This window comes from Pogona vitticeps, chromosome 5 (assembly GCF_051106095.1).
Source record: "Pogona vitticeps strain Pit_001003342236 chromosome 5, PviZW2.1, whole genome shotgun sequence".
NCBI classification, from domain to species: Eukaryota; Metazoa; Chordata; class Lepidosauria; order Squamata; family Agamidae; genus Pogona; species Pogona vitticeps.
The window spans coordinates 192,371,302-192,389,445 of NC_135787.1; the positions used below are offsets into that span (position 1 = coordinate 192,371,302).

The following is an 18,144-nucleotide window of genomic DNA, read 5'->3' on the forward strand; positions in this document are numbered from 1 at the left end:
CATGAGGCTGCTGGGTTAGGTCATCAGGGAGTCTGGGGTGTTGTGTCATCAGTACGCTGATGACACCCAGCTCTACATCTCCTTTTTCCTACAACAGTGGATGCCATTTTGTCCTTTCAGTGCTGTCTGGATGCTGGATGCTGGATGCTAAGCCTCCTGATTACAGAAAGCCTGTTTACAAAGGCAAGGTGAGGGCCGTTTTGTTCTCTCCGTGTCCTCATCTTATTTCCATGTACAAGACACCCCTCAATTTTTAGTGTAATGATTTTAGGGAAATGTACAGTAGTGTCTTATACACGGAAAAATACGGTATAATCTAAACAACTCTTTACTTTAAACCAGAGGCCGGATCCCTATCCCACTTCTTTCAGAATGTGCGTGTGTGTGTGTAAGTGTAATGCAGTAGATGTAGACATAAATATTGGGAAAATAAAGCCAGCCTTTATTGATTCACAACTTACAGTAAGAGAAAAATAAAATGATAAAAGAATATCAGAATGCAGATATGTTTATACTAATTATCTGATTCCCCCCATGTTAGAATTCTATTATTCCAACCCTTTTCCTGTGTGCTCTCCTTCTTTCTTCTCTTCATACCCCCACTTAATCTCCTTTTCCTTCTTGATGGCCTTCCTCTCTTTCCACTCCACTGCTCAGGCAGCCCTTCCATAATTTTGTCCCTTTCCTTTCCAGACAAGAGGCATTCTCTCCCTCTTTCCTTCTTAAGCCTGCCAAATATGATTTCTCCAAAACCAGACAGCTCTGTTTTCTTACAACTGGTATGGTGGGTTATGAACTACTGACCAGCACACACATGCTCCCTCCACAAAGAGGACTGAAGTGAGCAACAGGCCTTTAAAAGGTGTCTTGCAGCAAGAAAACCAATGTTCCAATTGATTACCATATTTTTTTCGTGATTAAATGACACTTTTTCCTAAAATAACTAGAGGAAAATTTGAGGGTCATTTTATACACGGAAGGAGGCAGTCGCACACGTCTTCGGGCACCTCTTGCTGCCACCCCCACCACTGCACTACTGCCTCTTCCAGAGCTCACGGCTTGTCCCCTGAGGATGGAGGCGAAGGAGCATTCACATGCGCTCGGGCGCCTCTTGCTGCTGCTTCCCCCGCCTGCCCGATCACCACCTCCAGTGGGACTAACGGAGCTCAGCTCAGTCACCGCCCAGTCCCCTCCAGTGGCGGAGGCAGCAGGAGCCAGAGGCGGAGGAAAACAAGAACTCGCGTGCGCTCCAGCACCTCTTCCTGCTGCCGCTGCCAGATTACCTCCTCCAGCGATTGTCTCCTTAGGGCAGGGAACAAGGTAGTGACGTGAGCTGGAGGTGAGCCCCGGCAGTCCCACTGGAGGAGGCAATCGGGCAGGCAGCGGAGACAACAGCAGCAGCAGGAGAGACGGAGGTGGAGGAGCAGTTGTCCATTAACTGCTCCTCCGCATCCATCAGGGTTCAAATTTAGGGGGTCATTTTATACACTGGGGGATCGTATACACGGAAAAAATACAGTACATTTCTGTGCATGTAATATATGGAAGTACACTCTGTAGGCTAAGATTTTTTGTGCACCATGCCTCTGATCCTATACCAGCCTCCCTTTTGTCTCACAGATCTCCTGTATGTTTAACACCTGCAGGAGATGAAGACATTCAATAGGTACAGTCTACGCAGGAAAGCTGGGGATATGTTATTTGATATATACAAAGATTAGACAAGCCACTAGTGGCTCACACATCAGCCTTCTAACAACAGCAAAAATATATTAGCTAGCAAAGTATTTGGAGCGTCAGAGTAATCACATAAGTGTTCCCCACTCCAGCAAGTTGTATAATCAATCACGCCACTGGTTCCACAACCAATCCTGCAGGCAACCTAAGGATAAGCCTGCAAAGTGGAGGGGGCTAGCTGTTGGAGGCAGGGGACATTTATATAATCATTCTCTCACAATTGCACTGGATGTTGGGCATTGTCTCTGAAGCAAATCGTTGTTTCATGCCCAACCTCTACAGAATATTCACATTAGAAAAAGATGGTCCAAAGGGAAGAGCAACATGCAGAACAAGCTTCAGGCCAAAATCAGAGCCCTATCAGACAACAAGGAAGGGTGATCTAGAGGCAGGGTTAAAAGGTACTCCCTGATGAAAATGAGGTAAATCCACAGGCAGCAAATACAGTGGATGAGCACAATTCAGAGGCAGTCTAACAGCAAGAGAGTCACCAGGTGAGTTTCATGGCTTAGAATCACAGTATCATAGAATGCTGGCGTTGGAAGGGGCCTCTAAGGTCATTGAGTCCAATCCCCTGCTCAAGGCAGGAATCCAAATCAAAGCAGATCGGACGGAGGATTGCCCAATTTTTCCTTGAATGCCTTCAGCATTGAAGTGCTCAACACTTCCCAAGGTCACGGCTTCCATTGTCGTGCTACTCTAACGATTAAAAAGTTCTTCCTGATATTCAGCCTGAATCTCACTTCCTGTCACTTGAGCCTGCACTGTGCGGTGAAAAAGAACAGATCCTGCTCCTTCTCTGTAGGACGAGCTTTCAAGTCTTTGAAGATTGCTCTCTTATCTCCTCTCAGCCTCCTTTCCTCAAGGCTAAACAGGCTCAGCTCTTTCAGTCCTTTCTCCGATGGGTTGGTTTCCAATCCCCTGGTCCTCCTTTGTTGCCCTCTTCTGAACTTGCTCGAGTTTGTTGGCATCCAGAACTGGACACTGTCCTTTAGATCAGTGGTCCCCAACGTTGGGCCTCCAGATGTTCTTGGACTACAACTCCCAGAAGCCTTCACCACCACCTCTGCTGGCCAGGATTTCTGGGAGTTGAACTCCAAGAACACCTGGAGGCCCAACGTTGGGGACCACTCCTCTAGATGAGGCCTAACCAGTGCTGAATAGAGAGGGACTGTGAACATGAACTAGCTCTTCCAAGTACAAGTCAACAATAGCTACCACATTGCACTGATTCTCAGAACTACGTATGACCTCAACTATCAAAGACAGTATGTCTGTGGATACCAGTTGCTCGTATGTCAGCAGTGAACTGCTAATGCATTCTTCTTCTGCTTCTGGGCTCCCCACAAGCATCTATGTGACCACAATGGGAACAGAAAGCTAGATTAGATAGGACTGTGGTCCGACTGAGCACAGCTATTCTTTAAATGACCTTGACACTTGGATAAGAATATGGGAGGAGGCAATCATTCAGCTACTGAGGTATCAAGCTGTGAAGAGCTCTAAAGGTAAAACAACAGGCCTCTGAAATGCACTTGGAAACAGACTGGAAACTAGCGAAACAGACAAAACTGCTCGTGTAATACATTCATAAAGTCTGGTCCCTATTAGTATTCATGCCGTCACATTCTCAACCAGCTGCTGTACCCAGCCTGCTTTTCAAGCAATTCCATATTTAAAAAAACAAAACAAAGCACAACACTGCAGCTATTTGAATAGGAGTTTACCAGGGCACAAGATCACTGAAACAAGGGACCCTCTATCCAGGGAGCATCAGGGAGGGCCTAGGAGCCTAACGAAGCCACAACCGCCACTTCTTCCTCTTATGACAAAGGTGGGTCAAGAAGAATCCTTGAACAAAAGGCCTGGACCCTTTGCAAGCTGGACAAGAGGGTTGCTACCAAAACTCATTCTGCCGTCCCTTAGGTCCATCAGATTCCCCTCTCACCCAAAGGTTTTCTCCTGAAAGGAGAGAGAATGAGGAACTCTTCTTCCTTGAAGCAATTCATCATTTAATTAAACTTCATGTTGTTGTTGTTTAGTTGTTAAGTTGTGTCTGACTCTTCATGACCCCATGGACCAGAGCATGCCAGGCCCTCCTGTCTTCCACTCACTGCCTCCCGGAGTTGGATCAAATTCATGTTGGTCACTTCAATGACCCTGTCCAGCCATCTCATCCTCTGTCGTCTCCTTCTCCTCTTGTCCTCACACTTTCCTAACCTTAGGGTCTTTTCCAGGGAGTCTTCTCTTCTCATGAGATGGCCAAAGTCCTCAGCTTCAGGATCTGTCCTTCCAGGGAGCACTCAGGGTTGACTTCCTTCAGAACGGATAGGTTTGTTCTCCTTGCAGTCCAGGGGATTCTCAAGAGCCTCCTCCAGCACCACACTTCAAAAGCATCAATTCTTCGGCGGACAGCCTTCTTTATGGTCCAGCTCTCTCACTTCCATAATCAAACCTCATACTCTCTTCCAAACAACAATAACAACAATACCACTGCAACATCTTGGCTGTCTGTTTTGCCCAGAGAGGCCCCAGACCTGCAGAAAGGGTCCATTCTTGTTTGAGGGGGAGCGCAACCCGTCTGCATAGGCTGACCACCGCCTATTTGCGCAGAAGAACTACTATGAACAGGAGGCACTACTGTGGGGCTTGGACTGAGATTTAGCTTGTTAGCTGTCATCTAGTCTACTGGAGCAGCGCGTCAACACCTTTGCATTTCCAGAGCTACATCAACACAAACAGGCATTTAAATCCAGTTAATTAAGGCAAACAACTGATGGACATCCCCCCAACTAGGTAGGCCAACACGGAGAAACAGGGCTGTTTGTCACCAACATGCTCGTGATTCAAAACTCTAAATCCCATCAGCAGTTTGATATGAAACCACACAGGGGACAAAACAGAATACAGGACGATTGTGAAACACAACTATCACAGCGCTGAGCCAAAATCTGACACCACAACCTTGCCAAACTGGCCATCCAGGAATCAGATCAGAGGGGCCACCAGAGGGCAGTGCTGCCCACACCCAATTCAGACCCAAATCATACTTAGGGTCAAGGGTATCAAAAGGTGCCAAGATGTCCAGAAGGATCAATGGATTTGAACTTCCCAGCTCTCTTCTGGAAGAGTGTTAAAACCAGACCAAATCTGCAATTGAAATACAACAAGGAAAATTGCTTTCATCCAGAAGTGCCTAGATTCACTCGAGCAATGTGGTCAATAAGAGACATTACAATTATATACTTTATAAACATGATGACAAAGCAAAACGAAGCTGAGAGCTAGCGCATAAGGAAACATCCAAATTCTCTTGCTGTTCTGTCCTCACCTTTATAACGTGTGCTTTTTTTGTGTGTGTTCCAAATTCAAACAGTCAGACTCCACCCCCCAAGAGCCATTACTGCTGCCTTGTAAATGTACTTGGTTAAAAAAAAATCCAAATGTCCACCACAATGCGTTGTGCACGAAGCAAGCTAAGACAAGCATCGGACAAACAAACAAAAAAAACCCACCGCAAAATTGTTTCAATAAAGCTTGTGCAGTTCCAGGTAGGTAAACAGGCACTTCATTCCCACAAAGGGACTATATGCAGTGCTTTTGTTATGATATAATAGCATTCCCACCAAAACGGATCCAGCTCCCATTTCATGATGGTGCCTGATATGACATTGCCATTGAAATACAAAAGAATGCAAGGCAGACAAGCACAAAAACTACGTAGGCATTTGCCGCTCTCCTGCCAGCCTCCTGAAAGACAGCTTCTTTTCTCCATCAGACAATTCCCATCCACTCCAGCTCCGAGTGATCACCGAGAGAAGGCAGGGAGGGATGTGTGTGTTCAATACCAACATACACTTGAAAGGTCCAAATAAACTGCTAGAGATTTCTTAAAGGGGTCTGAACTTCGCATTGTCACCAGATTTCAACTGTTATTACCAATAATGCTGTATTTCCAGACGCTAAAGTCGGTTTAGGTCTCCGGCTGGCAGAGATGGAGGCTGGGAGTTTGATTCCTCCACTGTGCCTCCTGGGAGGAGAGCCATCCTGGGTGGCCTTGGGCCAGCTGCACAGTCCTAGGGTGCCCCCCTGAAGGAGGAAAAGGTAAACTATCTTGGAGCATTCTCTCTCTGGAAAACCCTGAAAAAGATCACCGTAAGTCAGAATTGACTTGATGGCACACAATTATTGACTTGAACTACTAGTTAAGAACCCCCAGATATTTAACGTTATTTAAAGAAATGGGTAAATAAAGTCAGGGGGACTGACACAGAAACAACATTAGCTGTTCACCTTTCCTTCCTTACCGCCAAAGTCACTGTAGCAAGTTGATTGATGATTAGGCATCCTTCAGTCTCGAGAGACTATGGTAACATGCTCTGTATGGAGGACTTGGCACAGCATGTAAGGCCAATTCGAGAGCGACCATCCCTTCCACACTGAAGACAATCTCTCCCCTGTCCAGCTCCCTGATTTTGCTGCTTTCGTGACTGCCTCTTTGCCTCGGCCTGCTGGACAAGGGTCTCTTCAAATTGGGAGAGGCCGTGATGCCCGCCTGCTTCCAGGCTGAACACTCAGAGGTCAAGGTTTCCCATCTGTTGAGGTCTATTCCTAAGGCCTTCAGATCCCGCTTACAAATCTTGTATTGCAGCTGCGGTCTCCCTCTGGGGTGCTTTCCCTGCACTAATTCTCCATACAGGAGATCTTTTGGAATTCAACCATCAGACATTCTCACGACATGCCCGAGGCAACGTAGTCGTTGCTGTTTCAGTAATGTATACATGCAAAAATTCCAGCTCTTTCTAGGACTACTCTATTTGGAATTTTGTCCTGCCAGGTGATCCGAAAAATGTGTCTGAGACAACACATATGGAAGGTGTTCAGCTTCCTCTCCTGCCGTGCACAAAGGGTCCAGGACTCACTGCAGTACAAGAGTGTGCTCAGGACACAGGCCCTTGTAGCAAGTGAGGAATAGAGAATATAGCAACCTCCAGCTCTTAGAAACCTGAATGCCATTCTTGGCATTCATCCATTTAGAGCAGGGAGGACAACACGAGGCCCACTAAATGTTCTTGGATTACAGCTTCCATCTGACGTAGCCAGCAAAGCCAGTGCTGAGGAACGCTGAGAGTCTGAGTCTAGCAACATCTGGAGGCCAACACATTGCTTACACCTAATTTAGATCCACAGCTCATCCTACCCCAATAGCCTTCGACTGTGTTAGAGCAGGACAACAATGAAACTAATGACCGTGGGAGGTACTGAGCACTCCAACGTTGGGAGGCATACAGGAGAAAATTAGACAAGCGTCTGTCAAATATACTGATTTGGATTCCTGCAATGAGCAGAAGGTTCCAATCAACGGCCTCATGGACCACTTGCAACTACAGTATTCTGTGAGCTTAAAACAACAAGGAACTGGGGGGGGGGATCCTGGTGAAATCTATTTTAAAAGCTGCAAAACCCCCTCCCCAAAATACCTTGCAAAATCCTACTGAAGTTTCAGGACAACAGCCGCATTAAATTCCTAGCTTTCTAATAGCAAACAGAATGAAAGAAGAAGAAAACAGAGGGGCTCTTAAAACTTTTCCACAATTTATTTCATTAAGTGGACACATAGCTTATCCCATCCCCAGGGCCCAGGAGGAGGAGGGGGAGGTAATATGTCCTAGTTATCCCATTTGATCTCTCCCCTGGCTCTAGCTATCAAATGGTGGTTTTAATAAAAAGAACTTATATTATTTCTCTAAGAGGCACAGGCTCAGGATCTCGCCAGTCTCCTGGGAAAGGACAGATGCTAAAAAAGGATCTCTTGTCTGCCCTTGCACTTCTGATTCAGAACTGAAATGATACCTTAATATTCCATTTCTGCACTCCGAAAGTGCTCGCTCTTATTTAGCAAACAAACAAAAAAGCGGGACCCACATGCAGGAGGAAGCCACGGGCAGAGTGGGAGAAAGCTTACATTTGCAAAAGTTCTAAATTAGGATCCAAAAACGCCCTTCCAAAAAAACAGACCAACGAGGATTAAGTTATCTCAGCAGATGGGAGAGGGGCACAAGGGTGGGCGAGAGGGAGCGCCAGGAAAGAAATTTGTGGGAAGCCACACAGATAACAAAAAGAAAAGGGAGACCTATCGAATTGTCTGGAAAGTTATTTCCTGGAACACAGTGGGAAATCCTGCTTAAATGTCACCGAGGATGGGAATGAAAGTTGCTACACCCAGTAACCAGAAATGGCTGTTAACGAAGCAATGAAATTAAATTGTTGTTAAATATGGAGAAATTATTACATAGCTGTACATTTTATGCACGGGCAATTCAACACAAGCATGCCAACTGGCTACGTTTTCTTGCAGGTCCTGTTTGTTCCCTCTCGTTCCAATGTTTGGATGAGAGCACCACAGCGATCAGGGGCCCAGATGGCTCCATCCATACACGGGGTGGCATCCGAGGGTTTGAACCTACCCCCTGATCTGAGAAATGAACATGGCACCTACATTCTCAAGAACAGGCCTTTGATACAGGAAATTGCTGCGTGACTCAGGAGAAAGTAAGCCTAAAGACCCCTGCGTCTTGGGAGAAAAGCGATGACAAACCTAGACAGCATCTTCAAAAGCAGAGACATCACCTTGCCGACAATGGTCCGCATAGTCAAAGCTATGGTTTTTCCTGTAGTGATGTATGGAAGTGAGAGCTGGACCATCAAGAAGGCTGACCGCCGAAGAATTGATGCTTTTGAACTGTGGTGTTGGAGGAGGCTCTTGAGAGTCCCCTGGACTGCAAGGAGAACAAACCTATTAATTCTGAAGGAAATCAACCTTGAGTCCTCACTGGAAGGACAGATCCTGAAGCTGAGGCTCCAATACTTTGGCCATCTCATGAGAAGAGAAGACTCCCTGGAAAAGACCCTGATGTTGGGAAAGTGTGAAGGCAAGAGGAGAAGGGGACGACAGAGGATGAGATGGATGGACAGTGTCATCGAAGCTACCAACATGACTTTGACCCAACTCCGGTAGGCAGTGGAAGACAGGAGGGCCTGGCGTGCTCTGGTCCGTGGGGTCACGAAGAGTCGGACACGGCTTAACAACTAAACAACAACAACAAAACATTTCGGGATCTGGGTTGGAAATGTTTTTGCATTCCACACACCAACCTCTCTTGGCCAGAATTCAGCAAAAACACCCAATTGCCAGAGAGCTCACCTGTTGAACCTCTGGAAAGATGAACGCAGCAGTGGGTGAAAGGAAATCTGAAACCTGCGTGGCTTGCATTGTAATCGTTTTGTTCACAGTAAACGTACGCAGGGATGGATTGATACTTGGCTCCAAAGCTACATTGTGTATTATCTCCTCTTTCGCAGCCCCGGAGCTATCACTGAAAAAAAAATGCAGCATTCATTTCTGAGCCTTGAAAAGGGATTGGGGGGGGGGGAGGCGGGTGAAGAGATCATTAAATTATAATTTCTTTACACAGTTGGGATGAGGATTTCCTACCAACAGGATTAATGCGAGCACAAAAATCCAGACTAAAGCCGCTCAGCAGAAAGAGGAGCAGTTTAGTGTCTAGTAAATTTGATTGCTGTGAAAACCCTGACACATCATAATAGCAAAATCCTATTTACTGCCGCAAGCAGGATGGATAATACTGGTTAATACCAGGTATAGTGTGTGCCATCAACTCCCAGCTTTATAGTCTGTGTGCTCATTTTACTTGAAGGTTAATACTCCTTGACAGCCCTATGCAGTAAACTGACGGCTCAAATGAAGCGCCAATCCTACCTGATGGAAAATCCCACCTGGAAGCATAAGCTACACGGAAAACAAAGGGAACAGAAACAAAGTGATACTATTTCCATAATTCACATCTGTATTCACAGGAGCTTCCAACCACCTGTACTTTATAAACGCTGAACTCGGATCCCATCAACCTGTGCAAAAATTTATCTCTCAGGGGGAAAAAAGCCATCGCTATGCATCTATCACCCTTTTTCAATCAAGCAGTATATACTGCAAAAATTCTACAATCAGACCAAGGATTACTAAAGTATCAGTAATTATTTTGCAAAATCAGAATGTTCAAGGATAAGGCAGGTGATGGAGGACTCAAAAGAATGGTCTATGCCAGGGTTGAAGACTTGGTTGCAGACCAGAGCACAGAAAGAGATGCCGGCCACAGAGACTGGCAAAACGTTAGGACAAAAAACCTTAAGAACACAGCCAAATAGCCCGAAAAACTCACAACAACAATTGGTCCTCTTTCATGCAACATCTGAACCAATGACTAATCACTTCCTTAAGGGACAAAGTTATATTCATGCTAATGATTTCACACTTGCTGCATGGGCAAACAATTTTCAGATAGTGGAATATCTATCTAACAGATATGCATTAAAAGTACAGTGGTGCCTTGCTTAACGATTACCTCATTAAACAACGAAACCGCTTGACGATGAAGTTTTTGTGATCGCAAAACGATATTTTAATGGTAAAAAAATTTGCTTAACAGTGATCGGTTCCCTGCTTCGGGAACCGATTTTTCACTAAACAACAATTTTGAAACAGCTGATTGACGGCTCTAAAATGGCCGCCTGCTGTGCAAAATGGCTCCTTGCTGTGTTTTCAGGACGGATTCCTCATTTTACAGGCACTGAAAATGGCAGCCTATGGAGGATCTTCGTTGGATGCTGATGTATTTAGCCTACTGGAACGCATTGAACCGGTTTCAATGCATTTCAATGGGCTTTTTCATTTCGCTTGATGAGGATTTTGCTTAACAGTGATTTCAATGGAACAAATTATCCTCGTCAAGCGAGGCCCCAATGTATTTGGTGCATATAATGAAAAAAAATCAACTGAAACCCAACTTAAACCCAATCCAACTAAGTCCCAAATGCACATTTTCCACCTGAGACACAAACAAGCATCTTGGAAATGTTTGATTCCTTGGAAGGAATCATCATTTTTCCATCAGATACCTAGGTGTTATTTTGGGTCATACACCAATCTATAAGAAACACTGCCAAAATAGGAAGCAAAAGGTCTCCACAGGGAAGAATACCCTTGCAAAGCTTTTAGGGCTCATAATCGCAAGAACAACAGTTTTGACTCTATGCTATTCTACAGGCGAGTACACCAGACCAATGTGGTATAGTTGAGCCCATGCCAAACAGATAGACATAGCACTCAACCAATGCTGTTGGATCATTACTGAACTGAATGCCCAAAGCCATACCTGACTGAGAAAACCATGCACCTACCAGGTACTGCGCCCAGTGACTTATGGAAAGAGGTAGCAGGCAATAGTAAAAGACTCAAAGTGTTTATATCAAATACCCACCCAATCTTCACCCGTGGTTCTCACAGACGAAAATCAAGGAAAGGTTCAATGTATTCTCGAAAGTATCCTTGAGAACATCTTCAAGGAACAGTAATGAATGCCAGGACTACAATGTGGAAAGAAAGAATTGCCCACCTCTTGAAAGTCTGGCTGGCCCCCAGCCACATGGAGAACTGGGTTACTTGGAAGTCACTGGACAGGCCACAGACCAGAGCTGGCAGAACTAAAGAGAAGCCAAGAAAAGGACACAGTCCTTTTTCAAGTGTGGAAAAGAACAAGCAACTTCACACCGATGTCAGTGTACGGACAATCTGATGCTCAGTGCCCCAAATAGTCTTAAGGTTGCCTATTAATGGGTGGGAATTATCTGATTTATTAATTTTTTAGTTGTACAATGGTGCTTCTCATATGAACAAACAAAGGAAGAAATAATCCTGTTAAAGGCATTCCTGTCATCTACAGACATTCCATTTATTCCAGATCTAGGATACATGCATTTTTTATGAAATAACAAAGATATAAACTGCTCATTGTGTTACACCTTTTCCATCCTCATCACCACCATCATCCTCATCGCCACAGCAACAAGTCATCGAGTCAATTGCACCTTATGGGAACCCTCTGCAGTACACAGTTCTCAGAAGTGGTTTGTTTACCCATCCCTTCTTCCGGAAGGATTCTGGGATGGTGCAGCTTGCCCTGGGTCACACAGGCTGGCTTTTACACCAAGGGGGCAAAGGGGGAGGGAATTAAACGCCCAACCTCTGGCCCCACAGCTAGGTACTCCTTCTCACTGATTTATCCACCCAGCTTGCCATACAAAATGAGGGGAGCATTTGGGAATCTTAAGGTCACAGATCAATTTTGCATTGTGATCTTATGACGCTGCCTCTTTGGGTTCAGCCTGGAATTCACGGCAAATGTATAGCAGGAGGTTGGCTCCACGAGGCTGCTCTTCTTCTGTATTACAGCCCAACCAGGTTTGCCAATTCCAGATGCCAGGAGACCAAACAACACTCACACAGGCTCCTGGGAGGAGCCTCGTGGCACAGTGGTCGAACTGCAGTACTGCAGCCAAAACTCCGCTAATGACCTGGGTACAATCCCAGGCAGCTGGCTTGGGGTGGAACTCAGCCTTCCCTCCGACCAAAGCTGCTAAATTGAGTACCCAGGTTGCTGAAGGGTGGGGAGGGCAATGCATAGCCTGCATAATTGAACTGTAAACCACCCAGAGAATGCTTCAAGTGCTATGGGGTGATATATAAGCAGCACACTTTGTTTTTACTTCAGCGACTGGCAAACTGAACCTCCGATTTAAACCCCCATTTCCCACAGTAGATTATCCACTGAATGATACTAATTCATGCATTTGAAATGCAGAAGATGTTTTTCTGTCTCAACTGCCTGTGCGCAGTTTTGAGACATACCAGGCTGGGGGGCCTGGAATCTTTCATAAGGACAGCTTGCAGGTTATCTTCAATTTATTTTTGCATCTGCACTTTGGAAATGAAGTAATGGCACAGCGGAAAGATGGCATATCTGGGTGCGTGTTGCTGACATTTCCTGCCGGAGGGAGTGTGAGTTCTTCCATTCTAAGCGTTTTCCCCATTTCTCTTTATGTCCCCATACAAGAATGGCAATTAGCCCTCTATGGGCTCCAACCATATTAGATCCGTCCTTTTGTACCGCTGGCTAGTACGTCCCTATTCAACATCCAAGAGAGGACGGCCAAGCCATAGCGTGCCCTCCTTTGTTATTGCGGCTGGTCCTGAACACTCAAGAGGACTGCTCTGATATCAATGTGAATGAATCCGAAGAATTGGCTCATATTTTCTCTGGGTCTAAAGAGGAAAATGTCCCTTTAGCACTGATGAATGAATCTCCCTCTTGAAATCTAAGGTGGGGAACGCTTAAATAACGGGTTTATAGCCTGAGCAGATATACTGCACGGGGAGGTTATTCTTTAACTCTTTTGTTAAACTATTTCATTGTGCCAAGCCGCAGCGCAGTGTGCAATAACTCACAAAATAGGTGCCACTGTGAGCCCACAAATACTGGCAGCCGTTTGGGGAATAGCTTTCTTTCTTTTCTTTTCTTTTTAAAGCACCAAGGGGGTTTTCTTTTCTTTTTGGTTTTTCCTTTCCTGTTCTGCACACAGACAAGGCTTACGGATGGCTGTTGTCCCAGTAAACAGAATTGTTTTATGTCTCAGCATCGTACCTGTCGGGTGATGCTCAGTCCTTTTATCCAGCAGCAATCTGCACCGAGAAGCTGGCGCACCTTCGTTCGGGCCTGTGAAATATTTCCTAAGTGACAGCCGTCATCTGGCAGTGAATACATATAATAATAATTCTGCTCTAGTACAAGCACACTGTGCTGACGCTAATCTTTCCTGGTGTCATCTCCCTTTTTTATCAATGACTTGCGGTGGCATCTCTGCTGCTGACAGAAACATGAATATGAAACTGCTAATTGAAAAATAAAAAGCCTAATGGAAAGAGCCAATTAATTACATGGAGGACATGGAATGAGACAATATACACAAAGGGCATCTAACAAGAATTGATTTAGGAATCACAACTCTCGCCAGAGTCCTTTGGAGTGGAGGCCGAGCTCAAGACTCCCTCATTGGGTCATTTCCTGCTTTGTGATATCTGGAATACCTTCTGAGCTATAGGCTAAAATGCTGGCAGGGCACACATATACACCCCGGGTGCCATGCTCCTCTGGCCTCCCTTTTTCTGGGGAGTCGGATTGGGATGGGCTTATGCCCTGGCCTGGATGGAGGGTCCAGGGGCCTCTATCTGCCTTGACGGCCACGGCCAGAAGCTCACGACAAGGAGAGCCGCAGAAGGCAGACACGCCGAAGCAACCAACTTCGTTTTCTCTACCACACATGCACACAGGAGGCTTAAAGGCTCCCTCCTGGGGCCGTGGTCCACCCTACGAACAGGAAAGAAAGGAAAAAGAGCTTGCCCAAATCAGGTTTCAGAATGGTGTCAGGAGACAGCAAGCATGGGTCACTTTCCACCTCGGGTAAGAAGGTTCATACCCAGGTGTGCAGGACTGTCCCTTATTTGGGAATGGGTCTACGTAGGAGGCGATTCTTAGGAAGTTCTGCAAGGGCACAGGAGGAGAGCAAAGGATAAGAGTCTCACCCTCAACCCTGCTAAATGGGGGTGGTGGTGAAAATAATTGTTTATATAAAGTATTTCAATTGGAGGATGAAGGAATCGGCAATTTCCAAAAGCAGGAGGTGGTCTCCCTTCTTCCTCTCCCCAACCCAGAATATAATCTTTGAATCTACCCTCTGGATTTGGAGGGGCTGAAGATCAAGGTTCTAGTAGGTATTTGTGGCTGAGGATGCCAAAAAGAAGCAACTGGAGGGGGGGGGAACCTTTCCATAATATGTTAATGAGTTGTTTTGTATTTCATTGTGTGCTTCTCTTTGTATGTGTTTCTCTCTCTCTCTCTCTCTCTGTGTGTGTCTGTGTGTGTGTGTGTGTGTGTGTGTGTGTGTGAGAGAGAGAGAGGGAGGGAGAGAGAGAGAGAGAGAGAGAGAGAGAGAGAGAAGGGGTACTAAAGGTTTCTCATGATTGCATTTGCAGAATTATTTGGATGGGTGGACATATTGGGAAGAAGGGCTCCTTTTCTCTATTCATTTGGTGCTTCTTCCTCCCAGAGAAGGGGAGGTAAAAACCTCTTCGTTTTGGCGTGTGCGTCTTTACCCAGCTCTCTTCTCTCACCCCCCCCCCAACTGCACAACCAATGCGTCAAGTTTGTAGACTTTGTCAAGTCTAATTATAGGAGGAACCCTCCTGATGAATCCGTTGCTTGCCTGTACAGCTCTCAAAAGAGGCAACTACAAGCCAGGTATTAAATACCTGTCATTGCTGGTGTAGCAGCAAAGGTCTCCCCGAGAGGGAATTTATTTAAATATTTTTATCCCACCTTTCTCCTTAAGAAGGACCCGAGGTGGCTCACTTCATTAAAAAACAATATTTAAAGTTAACAACAGTAAGTATACAAATACTTTAAAAAGACTAAATGACTAAGAAACACCAGCAACACCAAAACACATTTTAAAAAGTAAGGTACAATCATCCTTTTAAAAGGCCCCACTCAGACAGCTCTTTAATCTCTCTAGATTGAGAGCGAAGACCAAAGTCCAACTGAAATGCATGCGGGACTTCCTCTTTGCAGACGATGCAGCCATTGTTGCCCACTCTGCTGAAGACCTCCAACAACTCATGAATCGTTTCAGCAAGGCCTGCCAAGACTTTGGACTAACAATCAGCCTGAAGAAAACACAAGTCATGGGCCAGGGTGTGGACTCATCCCCCTCTATTACTATCTCCACACAAGAATTGGAGGTTGTTCATGACTTTGTGTACCTTGGCTCAACAATCTCTGACACTCTCTCCCTAGATGTCAAGCTGGATAAACGCATTGGCAAAGCAGCTACCATGTTCTCTAGACTCACAAAGAGAGTCTGGCTTAACAAGAGGCTGATGACACATACCAAGATCCAGGTCTATACAGCCTGTGTCCTCAGCACACTCCTATACTGCAGTGAGTCCTGGACCCTATGTACACGGCAGGAGAGGAAGCTGAACACCTTCCATATGTGTTGCCTCCAACGGATTTTTGGTATCACCTGGGCAGGACAAAGTTCCAAATAGAGTAGTCCTAGAACGAGCTGGAATTTTCAGCATGCATACATTACTGAAACAGCGACGTCTACGTTGGCTTGGGCACGTTGTGAGAATGGCTGATGGTCGGATTCCAAAGGATCTCCTATATGGAGAATTAGTGCAGGGAAATCGCCCCAGAGGGAGACCACAGCTGCGATACAAGGATATCTGCAAGCGGGATCTGAAGGCCTTAGGAATAGACCTCAACAGATGGGAAACTCCGACATCTGATCATTCAGCCTGGAGGCAGGTGGTGCATCACGGCCTCTCCCAATTTGAAGAGACCCTTGTCCAGCAGGCTGAGGCAAAGAGGAAGTCACAAAGGAAGCAAAACCAGGGAGCTGGACAGGGGACAGATTGGATTTGTCTCCAGTGTGGAAGGGATTGTCACTCTCAAATTGGCCTCCTCAGCCACACTAGACGCTGTTCCAAGTCCTCCATACAGAGCACGCTACCATAGTCTTTCGAGACTGAAGGATGCCTACTACCCTACTACTCAGACAGCCAACCACGGAGGGAAAGCCTGCCTGAAGAGAAAGGTCTTTAACTGCTTGCGGAAAGAGAACAAAGACGGGGCCAACCTGGCCTCCAGTGGGAGGGAGTTCCACAGTCTGGGAGTCGCCACGGAAAAAGCCCTCTTCCGTGTCCCCAGCAAATTCCAAGGTGGATTATTTTCCTTTCCTTGTTTTTTTTTCTGTTTTAAAATATGAAGCAAAGCTTATCATTTCATATTCACCGTTCGTTGTCTATAAGGTACAAAAACAATACTGTTTATAAATGATGTTATTTTCAATTGTCTTTTTAAAAAACATTAATATTAATAATTTTTGAACAGGCTTTTAAAAATTCTTTCATTTATTCCAGTTCTCCCTGTGTTCTACTTTTGTTAAGAAAGAAAACAAAGAATGCATATTAAGAAGCAGCAGGAGTCCTCCTTTTTTTCTTAAAAAAGGTTAATTCATTGTTAATTATCTGGTTAATTATTATTTATTATTAACATATAATTCATAAAACTGTCCCATTTAAAACAATGCAGAAGTTATAGGTTGCCTAAACAGACTTCGTTAAGAATGCATTCAAGCATTTTGTTTTCTTTCTCCATAAATTAAAAAAAAAATGTAAAATGGAACTATAATAAATAACAAATTACAATCTGCTGCTCAAAATTACCATGGGCATGCAATGTAACTAAACAACAACTAAACGAAGGTGGTTTGGAACTGATTCCCCCCCCCCAAGATACGGGGGTCCTTACTGTATGTAAAGGTAAAGGTTCCCCTTGACAATTTTTGTCCAGTCGTGTTCGACTCTAGGGGGCGGTGCTCATCCCCGTTTCCAAGCCATAGAGCCAGCGTTTTGTCCGAAGACATTTTTCCGTGGTCACATGACCAGTGCGAATAGACACGGAACGCCGTGACCTTCCCACCAAGGTGGTACCTATTTATCTACTTGCATTTGCATGCTTTCGAACCGCTAGGTTGGCGGGAGCTGGGACAAGCGACAGGAGCTCACTCCGTCACGTGGATTCGATCTTACGACTGCTTGGTCTTCTGACCCTGCAGCACAGGCTTCTGCGGTTTAGCCCGCAGCGCCACCACGTCCCACCACGTTACTGTATATGCCCTTGCAAATGAACCCCTTAAAAGCAGTTTAGAATAGATTGTTGTACCCACAGAGAGAGCAAGGCCCATACAATGTTGTTGTTGTTAAAAAGCAGAGACATCACCTTGCCGACAAAGGTCCGTATCATCAAAGCTATGGTTTTTCTTTAGCGATGTATGGAAGTGAGAGCTGGACCATAAAGACGGCTGACCACCAAAGAATTGATCCTTTTGAATTGTGGTGCTAGAGGAGACTCTTGAGAGTCCCCTGGACTGCAAGGAGATCAAACCTATCCATTCTGAAGGAAATCAACCCTGAATGCTCACTGGAAGGACAGATCATGAAGCTGAGGCTCCTATACTTTGGCCATCTGAATTTGACCAAACATGAATTTGACCAAACTCTGGGAGGCAGTGGAAGACAGGAGGGCCTGGCATGCTCTGGTCCACAGGCTCACAAAGAGTTGGACAGGACTTAACAACTAAACAACAACAACTAGGTTTGTCATTGCCTTCCTCCCAAGAAGCAAGCATCTTTTAATTTTGTGGCTGCTGTCACCATCTGCAGTGATCATGGAGCCCAGGAAAGTAAAATCTGCCCATACAATGTAGCAGCCCTTAAACCCCTGATTCATGGATGAGACCACAAAATACTGTATTTTCCACCAGCTACACAATCACAAGGCAATTGACTTCTACAACAGATTTCTCTCTGACAACTCTAGGGGTCAAGGAAACTGCAAACCGCCTTGGGTCCTTTTAAGGAAAAAGGTG

At 45.4% G+C, this 18,144-nt stretch overlaps 1 protein-coding gene across 2 annotated transcripts in view; it reads right to left on the minus strand.

Annotated features, from left to right (window-relative positions):
* CHCHD3 (coiled-coil-helix-coiled-coil-helix domain containing 3) overlaps positions 1-18,144 on the minus strand; it is a 261,889-nt gene that overhangs the window by 92,323 nt on the left and 151,422 nt on the right. The window lies entirely within an intron of this gene.